This window comes from Diabrotica virgifera, chromosome 7, assembly GCF_917563875.1.
Source record: "Diabrotica virgifera virgifera chromosome 7, PGI_DIABVI_V3a".
In the NCBI taxonomy this organism is placed as follows: domain Eukaryota; kingdom Metazoa; phylum Arthropoda; class Insecta; order Coleoptera; family Chrysomelidae; genus Diabrotica; species Diabrotica virgifera.
Window position 1 is genome coordinate 22,178,032 of NC_065449.1, and position 25,834 is coordinate 22,203,865.

The 25,834-nt window shown below is 32.4% G+C and overlaps 1 protein-coding gene across 2 annotated transcripts in view; it reads left to right on the forward strand.

Annotated features, from left to right (window-relative positions):
• Window positions 1-17,496, forward strand: part of LOC114325983 (Krueppel-like factor luna) — a 215,355-nt gene extending 197,859 nt beyond the window's left edge. For both annotated transcript variants that reach the window (XM_028274142.2, XM_028274141.2), the window contains exon 4: window positions 1,692-17,496. The gene's annotated coding sequence lies outside the window, so the exon portion shown is untranslated. The remainder of the gene's footprint in view (window positions 1-1,691) is intronic.
• The last annotated feature ends 8,338 nt before the right edge of the window (window positions 17,497-25,834 follow it).

Below are 25,834 nucleotides of genomic sequence, written 5' to 3' on the forward strand. Positions count from 1 at the left end.
TTTCGAGGGTTGAATTCGATCCAAGTGGTCAAAAAATTGTTATAGACAATTTAATTGTTTATGAGGTTCTAGCTCATAAACTAAAAGAAATAAAAAAAATTTTCAAACATTTGTTCCTTAATAAAAAACGAAAAAAAAACGTTTACTAAACTTAAATCCAACAATAATAACTCAAGATATTGTAAAATTAGTGCACAATACAAATTGCAAATTGCAAAATAAGTATTTTTCGAAGCTTTATCGATCGTAACTCGGCTTCTACGAATGCAAATGAGCCTTAGAAGACCTCATTTTAAAACTTAATTAATAAGCTTCCAAACAAAGTTTGTTAAATTACTTTATCGTCATTTGTTTTAAAGTTATACCCGTTTGAAGTTATAATTTTCTTAAAAAAATTATACATTAATTTGTTTATAAAGGTTTCAAGCAAATTTGAGCTTTAACATTTATACTTTAATTAACAATAATGATAGAAGAACTCAAAAGGAACAATTTGAGCTTATGAAAACGTTATCGATATTTTGGCTACGAATTTCGTCACTTACTTGGCTGTGAGCCGATCTTGCGCCTCATAGGGTGCCATTAAAATATCGATATCTTGATCAAAAATACACTAACGAATATTTTCATAAGCTCAAATTGTTCCTTTTGAGTTCTTCTATCATTATTGTTAATTAAAGTATTATTGGTTATAGCTCTTTGTTTGAAACCCTTATAAACAATTTAATGTACAATTTTTTATAACGGGTATAACTTTAAAACAAATAAAGACAGAGTAATTTAACAAACTTTGTTTGAAAGCATACTAATTAAGCTTTAAAATGAGATCTTCTAAGGCTCATTTGCATTCGTAGACGCCGAGTTACGATCGATAAAGCTAAACGAATTTCGTCACTAACTTGACTGTGAGCGGATCTTGAGCTTCATAGCGCGCCATTAAAATATCGATATCTTGGCCAAAAATACACTTACGAACATTTTCATAAGCTCAAATTGTTCCTTTTGAGTTCTATCATTATTGTTAATTAAAGTATAATTGTTTGTAGCTCAAATTTGTTTGAAATCCTTATAAATAATTTAATGTACAATTTTTTTAAGGAAATTATAACTTCAAACGCGTATAACTTTCAACCAATAAAGATAAAGTAATTTAACAAACTTTGTTTGGAAGCCTATTAATTAAGATTTAAAATGCGATTTTCTAAGGCTCATTTGAATTCGTAGAAGCCGAGTTATGATTGATAAAGCTTCGAAAAATACTTATTTTGCAATTTGTAATGTGCACTAATTTTACAATATCTTGAGTTCTAATGGTTGGATTTAAGTTTAGTAAACGTTTTTTTCTTCGTTTCTTATTAAGGAATAAATTTTATTTGATACATTTTTTTATCTCTTTTAGTTTATGAGCCAGAGCCTTATAAACAATTAAATTGTTTAAAACAATTTTTTGACCACTCGGATCGAAATTCACCCTCGAAATTCGTAATCAGCAGCCAAAAATCCATAAGAAACCGTTGAGTTTGTCCATCAGAATTGAAAAGGACACGGTGACCCCTCTGGCGCCTAGACTATACCCTATGAGATTTAAAATGAAATTCTTCGTATCTAAAACATATGATATAAAGAGTAATATCTACGTATTTTACCAGCATAGAGAGTAGCGATACTAACATACTTTTTCTCTTTTTCAGGAATATGATTTAATCTGACTTCTGTATACGGGTATACATGTACAGACTGTACTTTCGAGTGTCTAACATCCCGCAAAGGAATGGTGCAATAATGTAACGATATATGATGTCACAGCCAAATGCAAAGCCTGCTCAAAGTCAACACAATGTGTATTTGAGAGAATGAACTACATAGACTACATACGACGATCGATTGTATATTGTGTTGTGTGTTATGTGACGTCATCTATTTATAATGGAATCCTCGCTAGGTTGATATTGTGCTGTTATTGCTTGAGAAAAATATGGAGAACGGTTATTTTTTCCGGAAACCTGGACTAAGTATTCTTAATTTTCGTACTGGGACGATAGTTGGGACGCAGTCTATAATAAATAATTTATTATATAATAATCTATACAATGATAGAAAAAATATGTGGATCGTAGGAAATTTTTATAATGTGGCAACGCCGCAACATTTTTTATTACTTTTTTAAATCGATTTAGTCTTAATTGTTGGTAATATAAATAAACTGACTCATGATTAGGTCTAAAAAAAAAACAATTTTCTTAACTGAGACTGCAAATTTGTTAAATGTTTGAATAGTTAAATATTTAAAGGTTGTGTAATTTAAAGGAAAAGAAGGAAAATGCGTATATGATCCTATACTGATAAATTGGCTCACTTATAGTATAGTGTTAATATGTACAGATTGACTCGTAAATTTTTCCTAATAGGTACCATCAGGGAAATAGCATTTTGGAAGTTTTGAAGCTGTCTGTCATTGTCAATAAGAATCCTGCCCGTGAAAATTGCATCTTCTACATATATCGATGCCTCAGAAGCCAATCGGTGTAAGTCAATAAGTGTTTAAAATGAGATACTATGTAAGATGTTTCTGAAAGTAGTTGCAGAAATATAAGTAGTTATTAAAAACAAGTAAACCGTCTTTATTGATCATAATATGGGTAATATATTCATAAATCATTATATATAATGTATAATAATATGTGTTTATCTCATAAGTCATTTTTGGGAGAATGTGACTTACACCGTTTGACTTCTGAGGCATCCATATAATGGCACTACAGCCCTTAGAAGCCCTTCGCTTCGCTGGTCTTCACTAGTTTCTTCCACTTTTTACGGTCCTTTACTTGCTTTTCCAGTCCCTTATTACTTAATTTCTTCTATCTCCTTGTTTCCCTATATTTTATTGCTCTAGTGGCTCAAATTCGCTATCAGAATGTTTATAAAATAATTTCTGCCCCAATATTTATACTATACTTATTTCATTACAATGAAAAAAAAAATGTTTTATTAAAAGTCACCTTAAAATCAGCAAAGTTTTGTCAATATCTGCAAAACCTTATTGATATCCGCAGAACTCTATATAATATATCCTCATAACGTTATTGATTTCCGCATCTGCGGATATTTAATAATCTGCCTGTTTCCCTATATTTTATTGCTCTAGTGGCTCAAATTCGCTATCAGATTGTTTATAAAATAATTTCTGCCCCAATATTTATACTATACTTATTTCATTACAATGAAAAAAATGTTTCATTAAAAGTCACCTTAAAATCAGCAAAATGTTGTCAATATCCGCAAAACCTTATTGGTATCCGCAGAACTCTATAGATATCCGCATAACGTTATTGATATCCGCGGATATTTAATACAAATAATTTTTTCATTCAATTTTACTCAACAGTCAATATTGATAAAGATTTGGGATACTTCCAAATGCACGCTAATCGTGTTATACCAATAATTGTTTGGATAATTTTAAAACGAAAAAGAAGTTTAAACAAATACACTATCTATACGAATTGATAACTTTAATCACACAACTTTAAACTTAACTCATAACGAATACTATTAGCTAAAATATACAACTATTAAAAATCACGTGAATTTCTCTTATCTCTAATTCGCCTAGAAAATTAGTCAATGTCTTTAAATAAATTATCCACAAGACGTCAAACGTCATCCTCGGTGTCGTATCACCACCAGACAGTCCCAACTGTCGTCCGCATACTTCTACTAAACCCTAAACAAATTTTTTATTGAGAATTTTTAAAGTAATACTTATCAAGGAGGGAAAGACATTTTTTAGATAGGGACTTAAGGAAAAATATAATCTATTATCAATTCAAAACATGCCAAAGTAAAATATAAATATTAATATTAATGTTCTAGCAATTTATTATAACCTATACAGGAAGGAGGCAGAAATACCGACAGGAAGTGTTCATGAATGTAAAAAAACCGAAAATATTCTAAAGAAAGATATTTATACTAGTCCACAATACCAAGACATTATGAATGTCGTAATTAAATTCGGTTTTTTTTCTGTTTTCTTTACTCTTTCATTATGAATAACCAAATCCGTTCTACAAACATTATATCAACACAAGAGGGTCTCTTAGATCAGGATTTTTTAGGTACACATAGCATTTTATATAAATAAGTTATTTTGTTATTTTGCTAGATTTTAATTATGCTAGATTTTATTATAATATATTATAGTTTTTATTATAATTTTGTTAATATCCGCAGAACGGTATTGATATCCGCATAACAATATTCATATCCGCATAACAATATTGATATCAGTGGAACAATAATGTTATCCGCGGAACAGTATTTATATCGGCGGAACAATAGTGATATCCGCGGAATTTAAATAAAAATGTTTTTTCGATTAAACTTTATTTTACAACCTTTATATTGAAAAAGATTTGGGATATTTTCCGTTTTTATGCACTGGTATAATATTTATCGTTATTTCTCCCGCCAGCCGACCTATACACATAGTTCGTATGCTCTAAATTTAGGTTGAATGTACGAACCTCTAACTTTAAGGTGTAATAAATATTATGTGAATATTATTAATTAAAAACAAAACGAAATTTTCTGCGCCATTTTGCAGTTGACTTTTGTATTATTTGTTTATAATAAAAGAGGGTGTCTTAAGGGTTTTGAGTGGTTTTTGTGAAGAACAGCGTCTTCCAACATATGCATGGCATAATAGTTTTTGCAGAAGGATATTAACAAGTATGTAAGGAAAAACATTTAATTTTAGTGCATCAAAACAACCTTTGTGATTTTTGTAAAACAAAAAAGTTTTAATTGTGCAAATTATTCCAAACTGATATTTTGAAGAGACTTTGAAGAGTCTTTCAAGAGAATTAGAGTCTTGGGTTTACAACATTAAACAAGGGTTTCTTCAAAACAGCTACAAATACAATATTCTTATTGCCACCATAATTGACAACAGTCGTACAGTCGTATATATAATAGTATAAGCAGTAGAAGATTTACTTTTCTCATTTTATAAACTATCCTAGAAAATGATAGAAATATCTAAAAACCGAGAAAACAGTTTTTCTTCTTGGAATCTGATCCTATTTTTTTTAGTCAAACACATTCCTCACCTTTTCACCTTATGCATAGCTCTACTATCATGTCCGTATCATTCGCAAAAGATAAAAATTATAACAGCTGCGAAAACTAGAGGGAAAATTAATATTTGATAACCACTACATTTTTATGGTTCTGTGTTTCTTCGTTGTTGCTTCCTGTAAAAATTTACAGTTTAATTTAAAGCAGTATTTATCACAGATCTATTCAGGTGTGTGCTGATCCTCCCGAATATCAGCCATTGCAATTGTGTCATCGACATATCGTAAGTCGTTAATGCTTTCATCATTGATTTGAACTTTATATTATACTTTTAGTATAATATAATGTAACAACAAACAGTATTTCCTAGCATGCATTTAATAATGTCGGTGATAAAATGCAGCCTTGTCGAACTCTCCGTTCTATTGCAAATTCTTAAAGAATCTGAGGTTTTGATCAATACTAGATTATTTTAATATGAATTTATCATAAAACAACAATCAAAAAAGAGAATTGATTGGATGCACAAATATGTGTAGAGATAGTAATGGAAAAGCCGGCGATGAGCAAAATAGAGTGAAAATACAATTTGAACAACAAAGAACATCTTTCTTAGACAATATACAGGGTGTCCCGAAAAGAATGGTCATAAATTATACCACACATTCTGGGGTCAAAAATAGTTCGATTGAACCTAACTTACCTTAGTACAAATGTGCTCATAAAAAAAGTTACAGCCCTTTGAAGTTACAAAATGAAAATCGATTTTTTTCAATATATCGAAAACTCTCAAAGATTTTTTTATTGAAAACGGGCATGTATAATTCTTATGACAGGTCCACCTTAAAACCAAATTATAGTGAAATTTGTCCACCCCATAAAAAATTTATGGGGATTTTGTTCCCTTGAACCCCCCCAAACTTTTGTGTACGTTTCAATTAATTCATTATTGTGGTACCATTAGTTGAAAACAACGTTTTTAAAACTATTTTGCCCCTTAGTATTTTTTCGATAAGCCAGTTTTTATCGAGATGCGGCTACTTTTTTACTATATTTACATAAAAAATTTATGGGGGTTTTGTTCCTTTAAACCCCCCAAATGTTTGTGTACGTTCCAATTAAACTATTATTGTGGTACCATTAGTTAAACACAGTGTTTTTAAAACTTTTTTGTCTCTTAGTTTTTTTTGATAAGTCAACTGTTATCGAGATGTGGCTTCTTTTTCAAAATATACCAAAAAATTTAAGTTATAAATAAATTTTCAGATTATTAACAGGTGTCTATAATCATACTTAACCATATACAAATAGGTGGTGGATTCGACAAATATTCAAAATATCTCGATAAAAACTGGCTTATAAAAAAAGTACTAAGAGGCAAAAAAGTTTTAAAAATATTGTGTTTAACTAATGGTGCCACAATAATAATTTAATTGGAACGTACATAAAAGTTAGGGGGGTTTAAAGGAACAAAACCCCCATAAAATTTTTATGGGGTACACAAATTTCACTATAATTTTTTTATAAGATGTTGCTACGATAAACATTCCTCATGTACATTTTCAATAAAAAACCTCTAGGAGTTTTCGATATATTAAAAAAAATCGATTTTCATTTTGTAACTTCAAAGGGCTGTAACTTTTTTTGTGAGCGCTATTGTATATAGGTAAGTGAGGTTTAATCAACCTATTTTTGACCCCAGAATCTGTGGTATAATTTATGACCAATCTTTTCGGGACACCCTGTATAAAGAATTATTGTCTGGTTTTTGTCAAATTTGTATTTCACATCGACAAAGATAGGAAATAGGTACGGATTATCGAACTTGTGTGTTTGACTATTACTAAAAATTCATTGACGTACAGTCCTTAACTTCTGGGATATACCAACAAAAAGCTTGAATCTGCTTTATTGGTTGCATAACCCTTTAAAACATTTCTTCTCCTCTGAAAGAACTAATAACCTTGTAACATACCTTGTACGCTGTTTGACACCAGATTCAGTAACACACAAGTTCAAAACAGAATAAATATGGTTAATGTTATGAAACTTGAAACGAAAATACGATGTGTTAATCAGTATACACTATACACACACGCCAAGAAAAAATAACAATCAGTACTTGGTCTGGGTTAGAGGTGGACGGATCGATCAATACTCGACCCGGTAAGGAACGGGAAAGCGACAAATCAATACTTGGTCGCCGCGGCAGGACGGTTTGTCCTTAAATAAACAATTTAAGACCCGGTTTGGGAGCTGCTACTAAACCAACACTTTAGCAGATGCGGTTGGCCTTCAGCCAATGCCCTAGGGCCAGTGGAGTTGTTACCAGATTAACACTCCGGCAGAAATTTCCTCTCTCTTGTGACGAACATATCGTTGCTGGTGATCCATCTCTAACCTGACGTAGCTAACCAATTACACATATTTATTAACTTTCAAAAGACCCAAGATACAGCAACAAACCCCAGGTTTTATACAATTTTGGATCATTTTACATAATTAAAACTAACGTGAACTACCAGAACTAAAGTTAAATGTTTTATAACTCTATTAACATACATATTGGTATCCTTCTATGTCGTTAGCAGTAGTAGTTCATTTCGCACCTACTTTTATAGATGTAAACTCAACACTTGAGACATTTCTGAAAATCTTAAGAGGATTTGGTGTTAGATTTGTGTGCCCCTTTGCCAAAGCATAAAATGCTTCACTTCTTTATAATGGATTAATGTTTTGTAACAACCCGTTTAGAAAATGTTGCATGTTTTTTGGTATACATACTGCAGATATGAAAGGAGCAAAAGAGACCGGACTACAAATAAATATCTAGAGTCTAGAGGAAAGAGATGCACAGTTGAATTGAAGAATGATATTGAAACTAAAGTTTCACATATCTAGGAGTTGCATTAAACATTTTATACTTAAGCACATTGAGCACATATCTGGCGATCAATGTGTTAAGAATAAAAAGAGGTGTAGGTTAACTGTGAACATAGTAAATTACCCAAAACATGAGTTTTTAACATTCTGTATTGAAAAGAAGTTGGTATGGAATTTAAAATTTTACTCGTGATTCATTTAAAACTAAAATTTAGTTGATTCAGTGAAAACACCACAACTAAAATTTGCTAGATAATTAGCAAATGAATGTGCAGTTGGGACGAATATGCAGCTTCGGGTGAGGTAAATGTAGCATTCAATTATTGGTAATTGGAAATTTGAATAACAATAATAGACCATGGATAATTGCAACGTTGCGTTTAGTTTAATATGGGTAATTGCAGTATAGCCTAGAAAATCTTCATGCATTATTCAAGAAAATCGTATACGACTAATTCTCCATATATATTAGTTAACACAAATAATTTATATGGAGAATTATATGTATTATTATGCTCTGTATTTTCTTCTTGTCATGGGATCAAGATGCCTTTTATTAATTACATTAATTAATTAATTAATTTAATAGCTATTCATAAAAGAAAATCACATTTAATAAACTTTTTCAACAAAACACATTCTCAGGGCTAATTGATTGTATGCATTACCTTTATTTTGTGGCTTCTAGTATTTCTCGTTGCTTGCATTATCCAGGATAAACAGGGAAATAAATTACTCAAAAATTATATAAATTTTATAACTACTATTTATTTATATACTATACCATAAATATACAAAATTCAAATTTATGCTAAACTTTATTCTCTTGTAAATTTCTTATCTAATCATAAAAAACCTTAATTCTATTATCTCCTTTGTGAAACAAATTCATTCAATTGAATTGGTAGACTGTTTTGATTATTATTATAAAAAGAAAACCAATTTTAATTTCCACTTTTTAAATAGATTACTTATATTTTCCATGAATTTATGAATGAATAATTTATGTTGTAATACTATTAAGTGGACATTGCTTAAAAAAAAAACAAATATGGTATGTAATACAAAACAACTCTCTCTTTTCACAAATAATCTGACTAACCTTTGCCGACGTCCTTATTTATTCTGCTGGATTGTGTTGTCCTTAGATCTCCCACAACCACAACGTGCTCCTCGGATTCTGCAAACTGTACTTTTACTTCAACTGTTTCAAAAAAAAAACAGCACTCGTTCGAATTCTCTCCTCAAATTAAAATCTCTGATTCGATAAAAACAATATCAATCTTTAGAATCCGAAGATTTTTTTTTCAGCTGGGTACCTCGTGCAAAGTTTATATAATACTGCTACTCGTTACTGACAGAAACTGGAATCTTTTCAGACACAAGGAGTTTGTACTTCTCGACTTGAGCTCGTTTTCGTCTCACACGAATCTGCTTCCACGGTCACCAAATTAACACACTTTGCACAAATACACTAATTTCAAACTGGACTGATTGCTTTGGGTGATAATTACACAATGATTCCCCTTTTTCTCATCAATTTGAAACTCTCCACTCTATTCTCCTTCCATCGCTATCATAGCCAATCACAAGCATTCACCAAACATCATATCCTTACTTTATTTTCTTAAGAAAAAATAGTGTTGTATACAAAATTTCTTTCTTCTCAATTTCTAGGAGGTATTAAAATTATTTTTATTTACAATCTAGGAAAACCCTATATCCTAAACTAAACAAAAATGTTTACTATCATTTCTTTCTAGGAAACCATTTAGAAAGCATTGTCTAATGTTAAATCACCTCGGTATACATTAACTTTCTAAACAAACCATTCTAGTCCGTTCTTTTGAAATTTATAAAATGTTCGTAGAAACTCTACCACTAAAATTTTACTCTTCTGCGAAACACTTCTTACTGCTAAATTATTTTATTTACAAAATTTGACCGTATACAGGGTCATGGAAATCTACGGTCTCGTGGTCTTTGATATAAAATTATTTTTTAAATTCTCCCCATAAAAATTATTTAATAGTATATACTCACATATATGGAGAATTTCTCTTAATAATCCATAAAGACTTTCAGCCTGTACTGTAGTTGTATACAACGCTTCAAAAATTGTATTCCCGTTACTGGAAGAGGTTCGTAGGAATATGAGTTCCCTGTCCCTCCCCATCAAATTATAATTAATTCACTTTCTTGAGCTTTACCTGATCATTCTTTAAAAGCCATACGGTTGCATCTTGACATTCTTCTTCTTATTGCGCGACTTCCTTTCGAATGTTGACGATCCAAATGGCAATTGTAGGGTAGCCTTGGAACCTGCTGCACGAAAAGTTTCTGCCGATGAGCGGTCAAACCATCTCCTGAAGTCTTTCAGCCACAAGTTTTGGCGTCTACTACCTACTGATCTTTTAACCAACCTGTACTTTACCTTCCAATAAGATTTGAAGTAAAGCGTTTCTTTCTGCTCTCAAGACAAGATGCCAGTATTGTATTTTCCTTTCTTTGATTATTCTTAGAAATTCTGTTTGTTTACTCATGCGCCGACGTACCTAATTGTTAGTAACTTTTTGTACACATGGAATTCTTGACCTTCATCTGCTGTTTAACGCTCCTAATTGTCCACTTATCTTTGATTTATACACTTATTTATACAATGTAATACAAATTATTTCCTTTACATTCACTTCTCTCAATAGTGCTTCAGTCCAAATTGAGCCTTGGTCTCCTCTAATTTCAGTTTCCAATGCTGTCAATCACTTCGCTCTTTCATCTTTTACGTGGTCTTCCTTTTGGTATTATGCCCTGAATTTTACTATCTAGGAATCTTCTTAATAATATATTTTCAACCAGTTACATGACAGCAGAAACAGTCGAAGGAATAGGAAAGTATAAGCTGATCTAAGCATATATTTCTGTGGCCTCTTGCGTTCTGCGAGACATAATGCTGATGCCATCGGCATAGGTGGCAATCTGTATTGATTTATTTATTAGAAAACTCTTGCTGTCTTCAACTGTCTTATCATATATTCGAGAGGCAGGTTTAATAATGTCGGTGCAAAACATATTCTTAACTAATCTTCAAACCATGATATCAAGATATACATCTTTCTTCCAGATTCATCATATTTTCCTTTTAGATTGTGTTCTTTACGTACCAGACTATATAGAGTTCATGACTTGAATGAATATGTGACTGAATATGTACATGATGAATAAATGTCCAACATTTTTGAAGAAATACTTAAAAAAGCCAATACCATCGCAATTTAATTAGAAATCATCAAATAAACTGACAGAAAATTCAAGAAAAATGTACAGTGGAACCTCGATAACTCGGATTAATCGGGACCGCGGCCGATCCGGGTTATCGAAAATCCGAGATAGCCGGAGAATATGGTAAAAATTAATAAAATACGGTATACTTACAGATAAACTCGGTTAGAATTGAAATAACATGAAATATATTTATAAATATGCACAGTACCTACACATCAAAATTACTAAAAAAAAACACCAAACACAAACGTAAGCAAACGGAAGCGAACAATACAAGTCACAACGATGTAATGTTATTTAAGAACAGTGAAAACTAAAGACCATTGTTTATAAAAGAATTTTTTAAATAGTCTTTCCTAAACAATGCTAAGACAGTTTGAAATAAAAAGGAATAGGTACTACAGACAGGTGCCTGTTGTTTCTGCGGCGTGTGCTGAGTCATTTTTACTGTCGTATAGTTCAAATTACACACATACACATTATCTCTCAAATATTATATTACATACATTTTTATTGTTGAAAGGTTTGTCTGATAATTAACTATTTTGATGGGAAATAAGCCACAATTAAATTGAAAAATAATTTTATTAACGTTTCGCGACGCCCAAATCGGGTCGTTGTCAAAATACAAAATATTGAAAATCAAAATGTTTATCTGATGAAAATCGGTCCGGGTTAGCCGGACTTCCGGGTTATCGAGGGCCGACTTATCGGGGTTCCACTGTACTTATATAAAAACTAGATATGAATTAACGCTGAAGAGTCTCAACCTTAACATTTGCGAACCAACGGCAGTATGTTTACCAAATAAAACGATGTAATTGTAGGCCTAAATTTCAATTGCTTTAGTTTAATCATTTAGATCTAAATTAATAATTTAAACCAAGTTTTATACTAAATTTGACGTAGTTTAGAAAATAGGTTATAACATTCCTATAATTAAAACTCACCAATAGAAAACTATTCATTCACAATGTTAAATAAATTTTTTCCAAGTCGCTGGTCATACTATTTTATTGGTTTTGGAAAAACTTCTTACATGCCAAGAGATACCAGATATCTTCACTCAGACCTCTGTACAGTGTACTTTTCTTTCTACGAAGTCGGTAATTGAGCCAACATCAAAAGAGGCTCGCTTTACAACTTTGATGACCATCTAGAGAAAGCAAAGTCAACTTAGATTTGCCTGAAGAACGTACTCGATTATATTCTTCATTGATCCAGATATAATCCTTCTAAACCAATATGTGGCTTAGTTTCGATGTTTTTTAATATGGATCAAATCATATGCAACTCTCATATATTATGCTTCTGCAGCTTGTCATTACTCTAGCAACCTTCTTAGAGAGATTACTTTTCATTCGCTCTTGACCCGTGTCCAATCTTAATCTTCTCGTTTTTTCCTTATGTTTTCTCACAACCAGGTTCTGAGGTTCTTTAACCAGGATGTTTTGTTTCTTCCTGGACCTCGCTTTTAAAATCATTTTCCTTGCAGGATGGCCCACTCCTCAACACAAATCGTTGCATATGCAGATTATTTAGTTATTATGGGAAGAGACAAGGAAAGATTAAAATAAGCAGTAACAATCCTGGCAAAAGAAGCACGGAAAAGAGGTCTAGAAATTAACGAAGGAAAAACAAAATATCTACTCTGCTCTAGAAGAGAAGATAACAGGATGAGAGAAATCAAAATAGAAAACTACACTTGTGAAAGAGTACAACAATTTAAATATTTGGGAGTAATAGTGAATGGCCAAAACAAGAGAAGTGAAGAAGTAATGAAACGAATACTAGCAGGCGACAAAACATACTGGAGATATCATAGGATTATGAAGGACAAGAACTTATCCAGAAATACAAAACTAAAAATATACAGAGTTGCAATCAGACCAGTAGTTACGTACGCAGCTAAGACAATGTGCCTCACGGAAAAAGGTGAAAAAAAATTGAGAATATTCGAAAGGAAAATCCTCAGACGGATTATGGGCCCGATAAGAATGGACAACGGAGAAATGAGAAGAAGAATGAACCATGAACTAAGAGACATAATGAAGGGAGAAGATATAGTTGGATTTATTAAAGCACAGAGGCTGAGATGGCTGGGACACATAGAGGGAAGGAAAAACGACCTACTCATTAAGAAGATCACCAGATGGAAACCAGAAACTGAAAGACCAAAGGGAAGACCCAGAGAGAGATAGGAGGACCAGGTCATGAGAGATATCAAAATTCTGGAAGGGAGAAACTGGAGCGCACTATGCACATATCGAAATGAGTGGAAGCAAATTGTAACGTAAGCCAAGTCATACAACAAACTTTGACAACATACAAGTGGAATGCGGAGTGATTCACCGCAATAAGCGAATCATAGAGCTCTAAGTAAGAGTGGCAAACATTCCACCGGGAATGAAAAGCCCTGATGATGATGATGATGTGTTCACCTTCAACTCTGAGATTTGCGCTCTGATTCCAGTAAAGGTTTCTAATTATTTTCAGGTCTTGGTTGTTAATTCTTGCTTCTTTTAGTATTTTCATCATCTTGGCGTGCTGTACTCAATCAAACGCTTTCTTGTAATCAACCAGACATGCGTATACGTCGCAATTGATGTCTCTGAATCTCTGGAATAAGACTTGTATTGAGAATAAAGCCTCTCTCGTACCAACAGCATTTGAGGCCCCTAGGAAGGGGTGTAAGTGGCAATTTCTAGGAAATTGGGATAAATACAAAAATGGACTCCTAAACACATAGACAATATGGTGTGAGAAGAAATGATATGTCATTGAAAACATGCTAACTAGTATGTACCTAATTTTTAAATTTGACTAGAACTTTGAACTAAGTTTTCTGAAAACTTGGCATTTACATCCATTGTGTTCTAGGAGCTTCATTTGTAAACCCGAACTGGTTAGGGGAAATTTGACGTAACACAACTTGTAAATTCTCTTATGGATTATCTTTAGCAACAATGGAGATGACTCATGAAGCTTATCGTATGACATTCTTCGCATTTTTTGGCTTATTAATTAATTATAATTTAATTTGTAACACAATACTCTGGGTATTGGGATTCTGAAGAGGAAGAACTGACGAAATAGGGGAAAACTGGACTAGAAGAGATTTAAGACACTAATGAGAGTGGCTTAGCTCAGAAGAACAAATCAAATATGCAGAGAGACACTAAATCTCAAGTGAGTATTCGGGCTAGCTTCAATACACTGAATATTGGCTTTGAGATATAAAACAGAGATATGGGATAACGAAATGATAGAAACAAGGAAGAAAATGAGACCTGTTAATAGAAAAATGGAAGGCAACTAGATAAGAACGCTGGAAATAGAGTGATATGAAGGTACGACAAGGAAAGAAGAAGGGCGCCAACTCGAACAGACAGCTCGGCTTTCTGGACCGGGAATTTGAAAAGTTCGAAATTTGGAGGAACGAATGACAGGAAATAAATGACAGTTGATACAATGACCTGAAATACAAAATACTCAATACTTACCTTGTCTTGCTATATTTATATACTGATAATAGAGACTGAAATAAAAATCAACCGTACTAATGACTAATATATTTCTAATAAATAATTCCAAACAGTGTAGATATAAAAATAAGTTTTTTGGAAGTGCAATAAACTCAGAATTTTGATTGTAGTTCGCACTTTTTGCTTGTATATTATACAGGGTGTTGCGGTTACTTTAATACATAACTCACCTACCAAACTAGTTAGGACGGCGAATGGAAAAAAACATTGTAGTGACTGTCAGTAAAGTTTTGAATAGATGGTTTACTTATATTCTGGTGATTTAAGATTGTTACAAAAATTTACACTTCTTAATTGAACCACTCAGTATACCAAGTCCTCTTAACGCGTTGACTTTTAGGTGATATATTTGTATATAAGCTACCTTTTTAGTCTGATATAACAAGAAATGAATAACACTCGTTATATTTTCCATTTTTTATCTTTTATTACTATGTGTAATTTGTATGTATTGTATGTATGTACATGTATGTTACAAAACATGGCCAGTCAGATGTATTAGTATTAAGTGTTGTAAGTATTAAGCTTCGTGGAAAGGTATCGCGTCTTGAAACAGTCAAAAATTAACGAAACATTGAATCTAAACAAACAAAAATATGTTTTTATACTTTTTTACTAGGTTTCAGTAGTAGGTACCAAAAAACAACTTGAGCAATATCCTTTTCTTCTTTCATATAATAATTTCTTGTTAGTCATTTTAAAGTTAAATAAGCATACATAGATTATCTGGAAGTTAGAAAACTCTTCTTTTTTTAATGTCTACTCATCAAATTGGAGAAAAGCCTTCCAAGCTTATCCATGAATAAGAAAAGTCGAATTTTCAGCAAAATAATAAAAATATTTTTATTATTATTTTGCTTATTTATAGTTACCTACATACGGACTGAAAGTCTGGCAAGTTCAAAATACAGCAGAGAAAATGCTTAAGACAACCGAAATGGATTTTTGACGATGATCTGCTTAAAAAATCAAAGAAAAGGAAAGTGACTAACTGACCACATAACAGAGATCAAGAAATTTTAAGGGGTTACATTAGGTCTTACGGGTACAAAAAGTGACTTTTAAAAAAAATTATATCTCGAAAACTAAAAATTATTTTTATTTATAATTGGAATATGTAAAAGTGTAGTACTTAAGGTACTCTCAAAAAAATTTTCAGCCAAAAATATTCATTTTTGTAGAGTTGACTGCAATTTTTCGACAATAGCCCTTTTTTGCGGTGGGCAACATAACTAAGTCCAGTCTCATCTGAAATAAAAAAATCAAAAAGTTTCTTGTAGTTTATACCTCTGGCTAGTGAATGAATGAAGGAATTTTTATTATTTAAGTTGTTTTTTTTTTTATATAAAAAAACTACTTTAAAAATGATCATTTTTGAAAAAATGAGAAAAATTGGGATCGAAAATGTGTTTAAACTTATGTAAAATCTTCAAATTTCATTTTTTTTTTAAATTCCTTCGTTAATTCACTAGCCAGAGATATAAACTATAAGAAACTTTTTGATTTTTTGATTTCAGATGAGACTGGACTTAGTTATGCTGCCCACCGCAAAAAAAGGGCTGTTGTCGAAAAATTGCAGTCAACTCTATAGAAATGAATATTTTTGGCTGAAAATTTTTTTGAGAGTACCTTAAGTACTATACTTTTACATGTTCCAATTATAAATAAAAATAATTTTTAGTTTTCAAGATATAATTTTTTTAATATAATTTTTTTAAAAGGTCACTTTTTTTACCTGCAAGACCTATTTAATCCCTTAAGAAATACCTATGGTAAAATAGAGAGAAATAGAGAGTATAATAGGAAGGCGACGCAAAACGTTCAAAAAACAAAGATATATAATCCGATTTCAAATAAATAATTATGTAATGTACCAATTGGACCTCCCAAGATATAATAATGTACCAAGAGCAGTTGCATGCAAAACAATGGATTATATTGGCGTAAGAGAAAGAAAGATTGAAGCAATTGGAAGAAACCTACATTCAGAAGTGGATGAAAAATGGTTGACAAAGAAGAGGAAGAAGACTAATTATGTCATATTTATATCAAAATTAATGTAAGACTCTAAAATACAACTAAAATTCAAACAGAAAATAAACCCCGACTCTAGAAATAATGGAATATAACTCTGGTGAATAAAGAGATAATAAAATAAGAAGTAAATAACAGAGACAGAGGGGATCCAAGAACGCTGTTTTGAAGTAGATACATCCATCCGAATTTCTTAAATAAGCTCACGTGTAAATAATATACAAAAAGAAATATTTACACCCTGTCTAACCTGCCATTCTGTGACGCCTGTTCCGCTATTTTTAGCTCGTAAATAAAATGCTTTGGAATAACTACTGCTTTAATTTTTTTAATTACAGTTCTAATATTTTATATTGTATTAACAAATGTTTCTTTAATTGTTGGACTGTCTAATGCGCTATAGTTTCCATGGATAAATTATTGGTATATAGGTATAGTTAACGAGATATTTTTATTTTATATTTTTTCCATGTTTTTCATATACAAGTATGTTCATATTATATGTATGTATAAATGTATATGCTCTAATTGTTGCACAAATCTTTTATTAATTCTTTATTTTAAATTTTATTCAAAATTTTCGTCATCCAGTCAAACTGTCGGCGAGATTTCGTATGCTAGCTTGTATTATGCTCAGTGCAAATAAACGTTAAAATAAATACTGTTAAAATTACTGTTTTTGTGTTTTATTTACCATAACAGTTTCCATAACCATAACATACAGAAACTTTAAAAAGGGGGTAAACCCTGTAGTTGGCTGTATACCTTCCATATAACAACGTGGAATGAATTAAACACTTCTGTTGTATGTCATCATCATCATCAAGGCTTATTCACTCCTGGCGGAGTGTTTGCCGCCCTTTTGGGCTCTCTGATTCATTTGTTGCGGAGAATCAGTCCGCTGTTGTCTTTTATTATTATAGCAGCGTGTGTGACTTGGCTTTATCTACAACTTTCCTCCATTCTTTCCGGTCCTTACAACGCTCCTTCCAATTGTAGATTCTCAGCTTCTTTAAGTCTCCTAAGACTTGATCTCTCCATCTTGTTTTGGGTCTTCCCTTTGGTCTCTTTGTTGTTGGTCTCCAGCCAGTTATTCGCTTTAGCGTAGAGTCTGGGTTAGCTCTTTCTGTGTGTCCCAGCCACCTGAGCCTCTGCGCCTTCACGAACTTGATTATGTCTTCATCCTGGATGACTTCTTTAATTTCTTCATTTGTTAATCTTCTAAGTTCGCCTACACTTATCCTCACCGGTCCCATTATTCGTCGAATTATCTTTCTCTCTAAGATTTCTAATCTCATTTCATCTTTTTGTCTTAGGCACATCGTCTCTGCACCATAGGTGATCACTGGCCTGATTGCAGTCTTGTAAATTTTTAATTTGGTTGTCTTACTGTGTTTTTCTTTCAAGAATTTTTGGTAGTTCCAATAGGTTTTATTACCCAGTAGGATGCGTTCATTTATTTCATCCGTTCTATCATTTCTGCCATTCACCATCACTCCCAAATATTTGAAACGGTGTACTCTTTCAAATGTATATTATGCTCCAAGCTTAATTTCTTTCTCGCTGTTCGTATTCTCTCTTGAGGTATTTCGTTTTGCTTTGGTTTATTACTAGCCCTCTCTTCTTTGCTTCTTTATCTAGTATTAATATTATATTCTGCATGGTTTTTAAATCTCTAGTAACCAGTGCAATATCGTCTGCATACCCTATCAGTTGGGCTGAAGATTCGATAATTGTTCCCCTAATTTTGGCTGCTCTTACTGCACCCTCTATGGCAATGTTAAATAATGTTGTTGATAGGGAGTCTCCCTGTCTGACACCTACCTCCATTTGTACTTCATCTGACGGGCCTTCCCTTGTTAAGATTCGTGCTTTGGATTCCTTCATCGTCATTTTCGTGAGACTTACTAGTTTTTCTTGAATGCCTAGTTGCTTCATATCATTAATTAGCTCCTCCCTTATTACACAGTCAAAGGCTTGCTTGTAGTAAATAAACAGTATATGTAGATGGCTGTATACCTTCCATATAACAACGTGGAATGAAGTAAACACTTCTGTTGTATGTAGGCATATGAATTTATTAAAAAATCCTTAAAATTTATCCATGAAGGAGTGGAAGTACAAAACGTTTTCGGTCAGACTGACCATCATCAGTGTAAACCCCTTACTTATTTCCAGGGTCAAAAATCGAGGTCCAGGTGCGTTAGGTGGGAAGCGGAGAAGTACAGTGGGTGATCATATTATTAGAGCCACCTAGTAAAATTCAATGTTTTAGAGGAAGGGTATATAATTGAGCTGTATTATATTTTAATGGATTTGTTTCCATTTGGCTGTCTTGTTATACTTTATGAAAGTGCAATAATAGTCTGACAATAGTGGCAACACGCATGTGTGGCAATGCGTGACTCAGATACCATTGTTTGTTAGTGCTGCCCAGCCTAGCTTGCAACTCGTGTGCCTATTATTTTGTATTCTTGGTGTTTAGAGTTATAATAAACTTTGCGAGTTTCCATTGCTCTCTAGTGATATTCTGATAGACCTATAGTATTTTTTGTGAATTTAGTAAAAATTGCGCTTTCGTTACACTAGTGGTACCAGAACATCATGGGAAATCAAAAGACATCTCACCAAGGAAAATAGCAGAAATAAAAACTTTAATCTTCAATACTACTCACTCCAACAGAAACATAGCACCATTTCTAAAGTTTCAATGGCAACGTGGACCGTATGAAGAAAAAAACTTACGTACCATTATTAAACAAAAATAAAATTTTCTCAGGTGCCTCTAATAATCAACCACTGTAGTGTTGCCATGTATAGGGTGTACATATATCTGATTCTAACAGTAAACAGTCTAAATATGTGATAACAAAACACCAGATTATACCACAAAGATAAAAGTCGAAAGCTTGCAGGATAACTTTACAAGATACCTACTCAAAAAAAGGATAACAGAAAGAAGCAGAAAAATATATATCACAGAAAGTGATGGAGGCAAATAAAGCTGGGTAAAAATTAAGTCTAATATCTTAACCGCAGTCAAGTAAGTTCTTGGTGAAAGAAATATAAGTAAAAATAAATCGTTCCCAAGGAGAAGAACTCCATGGTTTTGTACAGAAGTGATGGAAACGTGTAAAGAAAAATGTTTGTCTGAATTACATGTCGACCAAGAGGCATACGATAATTCCAGACAATAAGAAACGAAAGACATGCTGAGAATGGGAAACATGTGAAAGACTGAAAGAAGTAGAAATATTCTGTTACGCAGACAACGTAATATTGATAGACCAAGATGAAATATTAATAATAATAGTCTCCCGTTTTATACCGCTCACAAGGCTTTGGGAGTATAGCAGGGTAGTCTGCTATATCTAGGGCCTACGGTATACAAGGAAGGTAACAGGGCCAGTGCTACGCTTCAACCGCCTATTATTACCCCTGGTTTTATCCAAGGTACTCATTTTATTCAGGCTGAGTCAACCTGGGACATATAAACATTTTTAAAAATGTCTAGTTGTTCTTACCGGCGGTAGGATTTGAACTGCGGACCACCGGCACGCGAGCCAAGCACACTACCGCTTAGCTAAACTGAAGTACAAGAAGTTATATTGGTTATTAGGTAGAAACTCAGAACTTACAACGAAAGACAAGGTATTGTATTAGTTATTAGTTTACAAACAAATGCTCAAACGAGTATGGACTTACGGTCTACAGATATGAGGCTGTACTAGTGAGAGTAACTATGCTTGCCTTCAATGAATGTAAAACCAAATATTAAGAAACATAGTCAATGCTCCGTAGTATATCCTCAACAAAGACCTACATGGAAACTCCGGATAGTAACAGTTAAGAAGATTGCCAAAGGTCATGAAAACTGACTCAATAACTATTCAAACAGGGACTGAGACCCAGTGGCGTAACCAGGGAGGGTTTTGGGGGCTATAACCCCCCACCATTGGGATGTACTTTGAGCTCTATACGCTTAACACCATTACTATTCCATACCCCCTAGAGACCCTCCAATAGTTGTAACCCCCCCTTAGAATCATCCTGGTTACACCGTTGCTGAGACCTAGTGCACAGACTCAAATGCAATAAATAACCTTTCGAACTTGTGTGTTGGTGGTAAATGGCATGCCAGTTTAAATTTGGTCGGTGAACCTAGCCACAACAGTGAAGATGCAAGCGAGCATCCGAAACTCACAGGCGAAAGGGAAAGGCCAAATATACGAAGAAGAAGAGATGAGCGTCTATTGGATCCATTTACTAGACGATTGCTGATATAGTATACAGGGTGATCAACTTCTGTGACAAAGTCCAATATATCTGTTATTATACAATATATGAAAAAATGTTGTTAATAAAAGTTATAGACACCTTTAATGTACATATTTTAAAATTAGTGAGAAATATACAGCGTCCTCCATAACACGGTGCCAAACCCAAGTTATGTTTTTTTAAATGGAACACCCTGTATTTTATTCAAAATATGGTTTCTCTACATTTTTTTGATTCTAGAGATATAACACTTCTAGGGTTATACTAAGTGTTTCAAAGTTACGAGCACTTTTATTAAAAAATCATACTGATTTGATCGCCCTGTGTGTTTCTAACGGTGTAATATAAACTTATTTTTTAACGCTTTTGACTGTCAATATTAAAGTAGTTTTGCAACAATGTACAATTTTTTTATAACGACACAAATTGTATACAGGGTAAGTCAAAATGTAAATACAATATTTTCTTCATAATTTTAAATGGAACACCCTGTATTTTATATTATTATCGAAAAGTTCTATCACTATACCTACATATCTTTTAAATATTCCCTATTCGCGGTGTGCAAGTACTTGGAAGGGATACGCGAAACCATCGTGCGCGAATAGCGGAAAATTGCAACTTTCTTAAATAATTCATATTGTCAATTGAAATTGTCAAATTGACGTACATTTCATACCTATTGTCATTTAAGAAGAAAAATTATATATTGCTCCACAATATTGATATGATATGCAATTATTATATAAAGGTAAATTTAATTAATTGTATTTTGCTTGCAGTACTGCATTTTAATTACTAATTTTATTTATTACATACAATTATTTACGTTTTAATAACATAACCCAAATCTTATTTTTCCTCTTATTTATTTTTTTTGGACTATGGCCTTGACAATTATCCAGTAACCAGGACCATATGATTGGCCAATATAATTAAAAGTGCGAATAAAAGTGCAGTGCTTAGAAACCAGGTGTCGCTTTTCCAAACTTGCACGGTCCCAATACCTAAAGTTATTAGTTTTCGAGATATTTTAGTTTTATTGTTGATAACAACATGTATTACTTAGTTATTAATAACAATTCTATAATTTATTAAAATTTATTAGAAAAACTAAATTAAATAAAAAAAATGTTCAACGTTCTTCTTATGTTATAAAAGGTGTTCAAAATTACCTCCCATAACGTCTACACAAGCCTGGAGACGAGTTTCGAAAGACTTACTGATGTTTGTGAGCATTTGTTGTGTGACACTTTGAAAGGAGTTTTGAATCCTTATTTTCATATCGTCAACTATTGTTGGAGGTGTCCTATACACTACGTCTTTAATATAACCCAAAAAAAATAAGTTAACTTCGTTTAATTCTGGTGATCTGGGTGGCCAGTGAACTGGCCCATCTCTTCCTAATATCCATCTTTCATGAAATAGTTCATCGAGTTCACCGTTGACAAGTGCGTTGTGGTGAGCAGGGGCTCCGTCGTGAAGGTACCACATATGTTAGCGGATGTTTAATGGTAGGTACATTTTCAAGTAGAAAAGGTAAATGATTCACTAGAAAATTTAAATAAACCTCACCATTTACCGATTCCTCAAAGAAAAAAGGACCTATAACGTAATTGCCTATGATTCCACCCCAAACATTTAAGGACCATCTCGTTTGACTGTCTGAATTGGTACAACTGAACAGTACGAATTGGTTGTGGAATAATAATGAAAATTGTGTCTGTTTACACTACCATTTTTGTGGAATGTTGCCTCGTCTCCAAAAAAAGAACAAACTCAAAAAAATCTCTCTGTATAACTATTTGTTGTTGTGACCATTGACAAAATTGTACTCTTCGTTCGAAATCATCCCCAACAAGTTCCTGATGTAATTGTATATGATATGGGTGCATGTTGTTTTTCTTGAGTATGTTTTGGATAGATCCATAATTTATATCTTGCTCTCTTGTAATATTTTGAATACTTGTATGAGGGATTTTATGTAACAGGCAGTAAAACATTTAATTCATTTTCATCCGTAATAATATTTTTTGTTTTTTCCTTTGCTTCATAAACAGAACCAGTACGATTAAACCTGTCTAATAAGTTGTCAAATGCTCTCTTATTTGGCTGTTGACGTGGATACCGTTCCTTATAAATTCTTGTGGCAACTAATGAGTTTTTGAAACACTCTCCTAAAATCCATATCATGTCTGTCATTTCTTCACGACTAAAATTCATTTTTAGGTAACAATTATAACAATAATATGGCAAAAAATTATAATCAATAAAAAAATAAAAACGTACAGATAATTAACATCTTACATCTGACAGTTCTTGTGTCAATTATTTCAAAGCCACCTTAAACAAGAACTTGCAGCAATTTATAGTTCCCATTTATTATTAAAATATAAAATTAATATCATTTTGTTAGTAAATATAAAATTGTCGTTATTGTATAGAATTTACCATAAACTCGGAGAAAAAATGAAATGCAGTCTAATTTTAATTATCATTAACAAACTCATTGGATATTTCTAATATTAAGGGAAATTAATTTACTAATAATCGTAGCTATGAGTTATCAACAATAAAACTAAAATATCTCGAAAACTAATAACTTTAGGTATAGGGAATATTTAAAAGTATAATTAAAGAACTTTTCGATGGTAATATAAAATACAGGGTGTTCCATTTAAAAATATGAAGAAAATCTTTTATTTGCATTCTGACTTACCCCGTATAAAATTTGTGTAGTGATAAAAAATTTTACGTTGTTGCAAAACTACTTTAATATTGACAATCAACAGCAGTAAAAAAATAAGTTTATATTATAGGTACTGTTAGAATCATACAGCGCGATCAAATCAGTATGATTTTTTGAAAAAAGTGCTCATAACTTTGAATCACTCAGTATAACCTTAGGCAAATGTTACATCTTTTTAATCAGAAAAATGTAGAGAAACCAGATTTTGAATAAAATACAGGGTGTTCCATTTAAAAAAACATATCTTTGGTTTGGCACCGTGTTATGGAGGGCCCTGTATATTTCTCACTAATTTTAAAATATGTACATTAAAGGTGTCTATAACTTTTATTAACAACATTTTTTCATATATTTTATAATAACAGATATATTGGACTTTGTCACAGAAGTTGATCACTCTGTATACTGAACCCCAAAATAATATATTACTAATAAATCGCATTTTTGTTAACGAATGACAAAACTTATTTAGAATTTATAGGAATAAAAGGCAGATATTGAATATAAAATCTTGCCCAAATATACTGTGGCTAACTTAGCATCATCAGGGGCATTTCGTCAAATCAGGAAGATATCCCAGCAAAATGCAACATTTGTTTGGCAAGAAATTCTTTAAAGTTGGCAACCAATACATAACATAAAACACACACTGGACGAAGGACAAACAGATCAAAAATTAATTAAATTATGCCGGGTATTACATCTTGGCTACATCTTGGCATGGCATATAAATGTGGCCACATTTTTCGACTTGCCAAGATGTAGTACCCGGCATAATTTAATTAATTTCTGATCTGTTTGTCCTTCGTCCAGTGTGTATTAATTGCCAATTTTAAAGAATTTCTTGCCAAACAAATGGTGCATTTTGCTGGGATATCTTCCTGATTTGACGAAATCCCCCTGATAATGCTATGTTAGCGAAAGTATAGTTGGGCAAGATTTAATTAAACTGTATGCTCGATATCTGCCTTTTACTCCTATAAATTCCATATAGTCGAGCATTCAACCTACTTCTAGTTTAAAACTTATTTAACTATCTACTGTAAAAAAATAAAATATTCTCTTACTAGAGATGATCAACTAACTGATTCTGGCAGTTTCTATAAACCCAGACACAAACATCAACCCACAATCTGATTAACACAGCCTCAAGTTTACGGAGAAGTAATTCAATATAAGCTTCTAAAAATGTGCCATTAATTGATTTTCTCCAGTAATTTCTGTCCAATCCGCATCTAATTTGTCACAGCCACACAGCACAACAAATCTTTTTTCTCCATTTTCGCGTTTCTCCGTCTAGATCGCCCGGAGTTCATTCAGGAATCGAACGATGAGAGTGGAGCAATTATCCTAGAATGTTTGTCTAGAATAGTCTGGAGCATTAATAGCCCAAGGGCGATTTTGCTAAAATAAATAATCTTTCTGTCGTCGACTTCAGGCTGCGAGTTTTCAAAGGTCTGTTTCGAAAACTTTTACAAACAAAATGTGTTTTTACATGAGTGCAGGGGAAAAATATAGAGTTTAACGTTATTAGTATAAAATATACATATATCTAATAATTATCATAAAAGTATACTAGCAGTTTTATTATTCTTAATAAACAAAACAGAATCTTTTATAAAACAAAATAAGTTATCAATCGAAGTAGCACAGAAAACGACAATAAATATTGCTCTAATACCACCAGATTGACAACCGGTGGAATATTTTCTTTGGTTTTGGTTACAGCTCCTGAGATTTAATAAATCATACAGGATTCATACAGGAATCATACATCCTGTATCATTAATAAATCATACAGGATGCCGAGGAAATTAAGATGAGAGAATTTTAAACAATTCACAACTCATCTGCTCAGCGTGGTAAACGATCCAACAAGAAAGATTCCTTACTACTCAACAAAAGAGTAAATGAATTAAAATGTATAAACATTTTCAATTTCTTTGCAACACGAAAATGCAGCAGCTGCATATTACTCTGGTCA